The sequence below is a fragment of the Cyanistes caeruleus genome, chromosome Z, assembly GCF_971803275.1.
Source record: "Cyanistes caeruleus chromosome Z, bCyaCae1.hap1.1, whole genome shotgun sequence".
Classification (NCBI taxonomy): Eukaryota; Metazoa; Chordata; class Aves; order Passeriformes; family Paridae; genus Cyanistes; species Cyanistes caeruleus.
The window spans coordinates 29,896,928-29,906,280 of record NC_141732.1 but is presented as its reverse complement, the minus strand read 5'-3'; the positions used below and the strand labels follow the sequence as shown (position 1 = coordinate 29,906,280).

General features: G+C 38.1%; 1 long non-coding RNA gene across 1 annotated transcript; it reads right to left on the bottom strand.

The window, feature by feature from the left end:
* Nucleotides 1-1,373: 1,373 nt before the first annotated feature.
* On the bottom strand, nucleotides 1,374-5,315 carry LOC147648291 (uncharacterized). Its single transcript, XR_015280431.1, has 2 exons — nucleotides 5,169-5,315; nucleotides 1,374-3,589 (listed from the first exon to the last, which is right to left on the bottom strand). It is a non-coding gene; the product is annotated as an uncharacterized LOC147648291 (long non-coding RNA).
* Between the last annotated feature and the right edge of the window lie 4,038 nt (nucleotides 5,316-9,353).

Sequence of the window (9,353 nt, the reverse complement as noted above, 5' to 3'; positions counted from 1 at the left end):
TGTAAATATATTGTCATATGAATTTCTGAAAGCAGTGGATTTATCTAGACAGAGCTTTTCACATTTTTTATAATTTCAAAGGAACTCATGGAACCATTAAGAGGTACATCCTTGTGGGTTGCTACATGGAGTATACAAACTCATTTTTGTAAATTATGATCCATTTGACACCCTTTCAATTGTATTATGGAAACTCCAGAATTCTGAAAATCACAAACTAAAACCACACAATTCTTAGTCAATTGTTTGCATCAAAAACCTTTTTTCCTTCTCCAAAGTTTCAGATATTAGTAACTGATTCTAGAGGGCATAGATATCTTAGTTGTTTGCAAGCAGGCATTCAGCACAGCCACCTGATTAAATTATGAAAAGCACTGAGTTTTGTCAAATGATGTTGCAGTTGTCAGGGGATTGTCCTTTGGGTAGGACTCTTTCTCTGCTACAACTTGTGGCACTAGTGGCCTTGCACAAAGTGAGAATATGAGCAGCTCTCAAGTGAAGGAGGATAGAGGAAACATGCAGGAGAAAAATAAACCCTGCATTTAACTCAATCCATGTTTTCTTTAACAGAAGAAAAAGTGTTTAGGAAGACAAATAGTAATGGAAACACATTTTTCTACATTTAAAAGAGAAGGGCCAATTTTAAATATACAGCAATTTTTGTCATTATCAGAGAAAGAGCATGAATTTGTGAAACCAGAAATACTCTATGGTATGATTTAAATTAAGAAACTTAGCAAGAAATTATATTTTTAATAACATTTTCGTGTTTAATAATAAAATTTGATAGCTGTAACCCTCTCTACATTTTTAGACCTACAGCATCAGGCAAAGAACTTCTGATCCTACTTTCCTTTAAATGGTTTTCTCCAAACCATGATGAATAAATGCTTTTAAATGCTTCCTTATAATTTCCATTTTATTCAGAGGACTACAGATGCAAGCAGTTTAAACTATACATCATAAGTAGGGCATTTTCTGGCAGTTCTGTATTGTGCAGCCTATATTACTATGTCCATATGAACTTATTTTTAAAGTTAATTATTGTTATTCTATTTCATCTGTATAGTATGATTTAAATTTAAAATTAAAAAGGAAAAGTTCCCTCTTGATCATTCTCTGTCCCTGTAGAATTTCCTTGTAGTACACAAGATAAAAGCAGAAGACCAAGTAGTTCTCCTACTCACTTTACTTTTTCCTAACTATAAAAGAAGAGCAACTTGTTAATACACTAGTCATTATATCCCTTTATGGGGTCTTAGGAAAGCAACCTGAGAAATAATTCTTAGATTTTATGGCATACATAAAAAGACAGGAAATTTCAAGTGTGCTGTGAAGTCATAGCAAAAGTCATAAGTCCGATGGAGTCTACATTTTCTTCAGAAAGAGTTTTTAATCAGCACAGAACCTCAAATAGAGAAAAATGCTTAACCTTGTTCCAATTTTTTGTGTTTTCAAAAACTATATGGCTCACAAAAATTAATTAGCACAAATTGAGATATAAAGAGAGAGAATAAAGACACTTTCTATTATTTTATGAAGATGCACAAAATTCAGTGGGATTGCATATTCCCATGTGCTTATCCATATGAGCAAACCTCAGCTGGCTGCAGTCCCAAAGCAGGATTGTAGCCCTTGCTCTCTTGAGATCACTTTCCCTCCCAGATGAAGTGCTTTGAAAAGAGGCAAGAGTAGCAGTACAAACTCGGCTTCTTTTCGGACTCCAGGTGCCATTACAGCATGAGGAAAACTGAAAACAGCTTTTATTCTCCCTGAGTAGTGAGGGAGCCTCTGTCTTTTGCTGGCTGGCCACCTGTTTGTCACGGCAAAACAACTTTTGGATGACTCAGGAGGACAAAATCAATGTTGCTTTCAAGGGATGCTCCATGAATAGTGTGTGGAGTTGTACTCGTGTGTTGCTAAGCCAGGACATGGGTGAGGTCCCGGCTGCATGTGCAGAGGGAGTCAGAGCTACCTGGAAAGAGCTGCACAGCCAGGAGGTGACAGATGGGTTAGTCTGCGCTGCCTTCTCCCCACACAGGAAGTCTGAAGACATTTTTGTTTATGGATTTGTGAAGATGAGTGAAAAGGGCAGTGAGAATTCACAAATCAGGAAGAATATGAAAACCATAGCTTGCATTTGATTTGTGGCATTGAGCTCTTGCCTTTGATCTCTCTGGAGGTCATGACAAAGTACTCTGCTCCCGTCTGGTCAAATCAGCAAGAAGTCATTTTCTTCCTGCTAAACTATTGAAACTTTACAGGACTTTATGACCTTAGTCTGGCAAAGGCAAGACAGTGATTAGAAGAATGTTCCTCAAGTCCCTAAAAATAGTATTGTCTATTAGGTCCCCATTAAAAAAAACCCCAAAACAACCCAAACAAACCAAAGCAAAATTTATCAACTAGTTACCTAACACTTAATGGTCTAAATGAAGTTGGAAGGGAAAGAATTCTGACAGAACACAGGTATAAACTGCCTTAGCTAGAAAGATTTATTTTCTTTTTATGAGAATTCAGTCTGTTAACCTCAGTGAAAGGGAAGATGCATCTTGTTGAGTTTCTTTTTTTCCCCATTTGAATAATTAGCAAGAGTTCTATCACTTTCAAGGAGTTAATTTTGTATGTTTAAAAAGTACATTTATTTTATAGCATTGCGATTTTTATTTAATAACATTGAGATGCTATTTAGTTACTAGGGAGAGACCTTGAAAGGTCAAGAGAATATTTTGCTGTTAAAAAGCCTAATGTGGGTCTTCTTTGTGGTATCAGTCTGCATATAGTATTTTTAGTGAATAAAAAATATTCAAGTTATACTGTAAGTGCAAATAAGATACATTTAAGGGTCGACTGAAGAGAATTGCAAAAACTGCTCAGTGAAAGGTTCTTCCACAATGCATTGACTTTATACATAAATTTGTGTATAATGTTTGACTGCATAGGAGAGATAAAAAGCTATTGGATAAATCAGATCTCTAAAAGTGATTTCACATAGCAGGCATCCCATCTCATACCGTGAATGCTATTAATTGAAACAATTGGCTGCATTTGCTCTACATTACACCCATACTAATTTACAGTTTCTTAGCAAAGATGATGAACTTGGGATAGAAGCCTGAATAAAGTATGGCACTTGCATTCAATGTCACTAGTTTACATCTACATAATTTTTTTGTCCTGCATAGGCCTGCCTTTAATGATGTCATCATGTTCAAGTTTGTTATCTTTGACCTATTATGTGTTTTTTCAAGGAAGGTAAAAATTTGAAATACATCATGACCAAAGCCATAATTTTTGGCCTGGTAGAAGCAGTAAAAAATATTTTCTTTTAAATCAGTGTGCACACATGCAGAGAGAAGCAGTCACTTACTTGTTTATACATTACTGTTTTGTTCCTGGCTTAAGATATATTTATAAGTATGAATTTTCACAGTTAGCGTGGAAGAAAATTGAAGTCATCATGTTGCTAATGCCTGTGCTGTGTGGTACTGTGGAAAGTTGATGTGTGTCTCTGGTAACTGGATGTCAAGCTGCCTGCAGCTGGCCAGAATGCATTACTCATTCTTTCACTGTAGGCATGAAGGAGAACCTACAAAAAGACAAAGACAATCATGTTTCTCACATGTAGAAATGGCAGCTGGTCTATGGAGGCTGACTCTAAGCACTCTGTTAAAAGCCTTTCTTGACTACACAGTGACATAAACGAAGTCAAAGCAAAGAGCTTCTTCTCTAAAAATAATTTATCTACTTGGTATTAACCTCTTGTCTTTTTAGTCTCCAAAAGAAGCTATAAAAGGTAGATGATGGTAAATGTTTTGATCTCTAGCTGCTAGTATGATAAAACTTTACCAGATAAGTTAATATTAAGACCTGATTGGAAATACCAGCTTCTGTGTATAGAGTTAGTATATTGAAGGCAAACATGAAGGAGCCTGAATACTTGCTTAAGTAACTTACTCCATTGTTGTTTTGTTGTGCTTAAAACACCTGCCTTGTAGACAAACTATATTCCTCAGGGGGAATTTCTTAGCTTGAGGTAGTGGGTTTTGTCTAGGGAAATAGAGAGCTTTAGTGCTGCCAATTTGACTGGCTTTGACATTCTGTGCTGGGTAACTTTTGGTGCCTTTATGGATCAGACTACTTTCCAGGGGAATTAGGAAGTTTGCAGAGCGCTTTTACATGTTCTACTGGGTATATAATAATACAGTTATGAAAGAAGCTACTTATCTGATGTTAATAGGAACACATAGACAGCAAAATGTACTCAAAAATACAAGACTATGCTGTTTATGATCACCCTGTCCATCATAGCAACTTCTATATATACATGCCTTGACTCTCCTTAGAAAATCCTGTGATTTGATCCATAAATTCTTAGGTTCAGACATCTTTGAGATATCTCTTGTAGCATTTAGTATAAGCAGGCCATTAGCTCAAAGTGTCTCTGTAAACTACTGGTTTCAAACAAGCAATTAAGGATGAAACACCAGTTATAGAGGTAAGGAAATTAATGAGTAAATGTAGAATTCAATAGATAATGATATAATAATGGAGCATAGAAGCTGGATTTAAAGGTAGAAATACTATGAGTTGGTGGAGGATTCTTTAGTGATAAATGAGAGTTGCGGTTATTTTCATAGGGGTGGCTGGATTTGTGGGTATCAGGAAGGCTACACATTTCCCTTCCTCTGAAACAGATATTAAAAATAGTCATTAAAATCGAGCATTTGTTAAAAGATCCTTGGAGAATGGATAAAATTGTATACGGTAAATAAATTTTGAATACGTTAATTTTAGCAGTTTAACAAGCACAGATATGTTTACATCCCTTCACAATATGCAATTTACTTGAAGCTCAAGAGTGGGTTTCATGGGTATTTAAGTTAGGCATACTTTTTCTCTATTAAATTAGACTAAAATTGCCTCCTATGAATAGAGTGCTACCCAAGGGTGTAAAATAATATAATTTGTTTTGTAAACAGATCAAACGACCTCTATTAAACAGCGATGACTGTGAGAGAAGCAGTATTTTATTAACATTTGAATGTGTACATCTTCCATTCATGATGTTTAATCAAAGAATGGCTTCAACAGCAACACAGGGATTAGAGCGAAACTTCCCTGTTTCAGGTGCATTAGCCACTGCAACTTGTAAATGCAAAAATTACCTTTCCGTTTTCCTGTTATGATGCATTGCATGAAGGATCTAAAAGAATAAAAAAGTGGAAGAATGTGAAGATCAGGGAAGCTCAGAAACTGTGCAGTCTCAGATAGTAAATTCAGGAACTAACTGCTGGATTTCCTCGAGGGAAGACCTGTGAGCAGTGAAGAAAAGGAGCATTTCATGGGAATGCACTGTCAGGAGTGTCTAGTGTTCCGAGAACTGGCAGTATTGTTCACCATTGAAAAGTGAGATCAACCCTGTGAATACCACCTTTTAAACCAAAGCCGAGGAGTTTCTGGCTCTCTTTGTTTCTGGTTTGGAAATGTAACAGAAGTCTGGCTGGCTCCCGTTCTCCCCCAGGCCATGCGGCCTGGGCTGGGGCTGGGCTGGGCCTGCCGTGGCTCCCAGGCAGGCGATGGAGCCTGTGGGGATTTTTCCCTTCCTGGGCTGGGGCTGGGCTCTGCTGCAGCCACCCGGGAAGCCTTCCATGTCCTGAAAACAGTCCACTGCCTTTCCAGCCTGCTGAGCTGAAATCCAAATCCATGAATACCTGTTGTGGTTTGAGCCATCTCATACCCAGATGAGACCTGCAGATTTAATCCTTTTTCCAGAGAGAGGAAAACAAGAGTAATCAGCATGTAGAGATAACATAAACCATCAAAGTCAGTGAGGGAAGGAATCAAACCTCAGATGGGAAGAGAATGAGGAGATGCTTTAATAAGCTGAAATATTCTTTTGGTAAGGCCATGGAGATGGACAATAATGTTCTGAAAAACTCCTTTAATTCGTGAAACAGTATTTGGGAGGGAATGAAGTATTTAAAAGTGTAGCTCTGAGCAAAGGTATCCACTGATGAAGCTGAGCAGATGGTGGAGTAGTTGTGATCCCATGAGATGCTGGAACAGAGAAAGAGAAGTGAGAGTTGATGAAGACCCTTGGCCCCCAAGGAGAAAAACAGAAAACCTCTGTTCCCAGAGATGATCATGGAGACAGATGAAGAGAACCTTTGCCTGTGAATAACTCTTCCTTAAAATAATACCTGTTGAGTTCATGGCCCATGAACACACCTCAGAGTGGGGTGAAAATGGGAGGAGGACATGATGGCAGAGAGGTTTTTTTTCCCAGGCGGCTGCTATCATGGGAATGAAAAACCATGAGAAAACTGTTTTCTTGTGGAGAACTCTCCATGGAATGACAAAAGGGAGCTCCTTGCTCTACAAAGACTGATGAAAAGACTATTGTATAGTTAGTACTGTTTTAACCACCAGGGTTTGTCTCTGTGTTGTCAGTTGGACAAGGGAATGGTTGGGTGGTGGGGAGGAAAGGTTTCTGGAGGTTTTACTCCGGTTCTTATTCTTGTAGTTCTATTAATAAATTTTGTTATTACTTTTAAGTTTTGAGCCTGTTTTGTCCTTCTTCTAACCCATATCTCACAGCAAGTGATGAGTAAGTTTTCTGGTTATTTTTAGCTAGTGCTTTAAAGCCACCACAGAACATGATTTTGATTCCCACACCCATGCCAAATACACAGAACACTATTTTGTCCCCAGTAAGTTATAATAGATTATTTTATTAGTTTCCTTCTTGAAACTCTTCGGAAAAATTATCCTGTACCCTTAAATGTGAAGAACAAGCCTTGACTGCAAAAAGTCTAGCATTTTAATTCTAAGTAAATCTGGTAACAACCCTATGATATCCTCTTCAGCTGACATCTGGATTACACATACAAAGTCTGAACATCCTTGGACCAAGGATAGAAGTAAGCTGTGATTAGATTTTAGCCTTTTGGATAGATATCTCTCTCCTTCTGTCTCTTGCTTATCTCCATTAAGCACTCTGAGTCAATGCAGAACTGTGAAGATGTCCCACCAGCTAAACACAACAGTTGTTACTGCATCAACCCTGAGGACATTTTGGTGTTCAGGGACATCTGCAAATTGAAATAAGCAACATATAAGATTAGTAAAACCTTCATACAATTTCCCTCTAATTTCAGTTCAGCAAAAGTGATAAAAGTGAGAGCTATAGGAAACTGACTTTCCCTGGCTGGTTTCCTTATCCATCTGCAGGATTTTTTGGGGTATGATCAGAGATTTTAGAAGCATTGTGTCCTTCTGTGGACTGTTACTGAATCATAACACATCTGTGTGTTTCAGTCAGTTAGAATTTTTTTTATCTTGGCCAATCCTGTAGCTTAATGAAGGTAATTTTTTCTAGGACCATTAATCCCTTTATCTCTTCCCTGGGAGCTGGGAAGTGCCTCTCATTTCTCCAGTCCTTTCAGTCTGGAGCTGTGGAGGATTAATCCCATCCCTTCTTTCTCTGAAGAAGCAGAAGGACACCCTTTGCCCAGCTTCCAGTTATTTCTGTTGTGGCTTAACTCCAGCTGGCAACTAGGTACCATGCAGCTGCTCACTGCCCTCCCCACCGATCTCCCAGAGGGAAGAGAATTGGAAAGAAAAGGTAAACCTTGTGGGTTGAGATAAGAAGCATTTAATAATTGAAACAAAAAATAACTAATTAATTTAGTCATTATTAATACTAATAATAATACTAATACTATAGTGATTCTGATGATGATAGTAATAATAATAACAGCAATAATAATATTAACAACAACGAGAAGGAGAGTGCAAGAGGAATAAAACCCAAGAAAGACAAGTGCTGCACAAAGCAATTGTTCACCTCATGCTGCCCGATGTCCAACTCATCCCCAAGCAGCAATTGGTAGCACCTGGCCAAATCTCCTCTGTTTATATACTGGACATGATGTTCTGTAGCGTGGAATATCCTTTTGGCCAGTTCAGGTCAGCAGTCCTGGCTGTGCTCCCTCACAGCTTCTTGTGCATGCACTCACAGGAAAAGAATGAGACACTGAACAGTCCTTGACTCACAAACAAGGTGTCAGCGAGTAATCAGCATCATTCTCATACCAAATCCAAAGCACAGCACTGTACCTGGCACTAAGAAAATTTTCTGTCCCAGCCAAAGCCAGGAGACACTTTCTATGGCTGGGCTGGCTTTCAAATTAAAGTGTAGTCATGGATTAAGACATCTGCTTGTTACACACTTGGGAGTCATATGAGGCAGAGGGCAGAAAAAAAAGATAATCACAAGGCATGAAGATATGCAATTTAATGAGTCAAGTTAGTATTTTTAGCTTGAATTTAGGTTCACAAGGTTTTCACAACTCCTTGAACTGAAAAAAGGTCTTATCAGTTTAGCCAATTTGCATTTGGAAAGTGGAATAAAATTTCCAAGATTGCTATCAGGCCAGCAACCCTAAATGTTTGGGGAAGGAAAGGCAGATTAATCCATATTGTTAACAACAACAACAGCATCAGAATAGTGTCTTGGAGGCAACTGTGCATAATTACAGAATAAATAGGAGGTTGTCATTTGTGTACTTCATTTTCCAATCTTCGCATTTCCTCAGAGTGAATTTTACTTCTCTTGAGTTATGTTACATGGGTTTCTGCCTTCTAGAGGTGAATAAACTGGGGGAGGTGGGAGTGGGGAGGAAAGAAATAATCATGGGGGCAATTGGTAGTGATCTCTGTGGTTTCTGGCTCACTGCTTTATAGAAGTAATCTTAATAGAAGTATATCTAGTCACTGCTTCATGAAATCCCATGGTTTTCAGGAAGAAGAGCTGTGAAACAGAGAAGTGTTTCCTTATCATTTTTCTATCCCAGAGTTCAGTTTCACTGACTTTTGGACAATTCAGCAGTAAGAAATGTCAATTTGTGCTATCATTCTTCCTTCAATGTTTGGCAACATCTCAAAGCATCAGAGAATTTGAATGCTGAGACTGAGCTTGTGCCACCATTCCAGACACTGCCAGGTCCAAGTAGCTTCCAGACCAAAGTAGTTCAGTCCTTGTCTGGAGCTGCAACAGTTTTATTGCCAGGTTTATTATGTAGTGCTTGCTACAATCAATTATTTTGCCTTTCACTGAAAATTGTACAGTGCATCTTTGAAAAATAAATTTAAGGTAGCAAAACCCAGGTCAAAATAGCGGGGAAACACAACCTTGGAACTTTACTAGAACCTTCACTTGCTCATTAACTCTACTGTCACATCACACTTTGCCCTAATAAGTACTCAGTCCCACAGTATTCAGAGGCACATAGAATCATAAACAGTGTTGAATAAATGTGGTTTTCCTGATTTTAAATAAACTCTCCTGC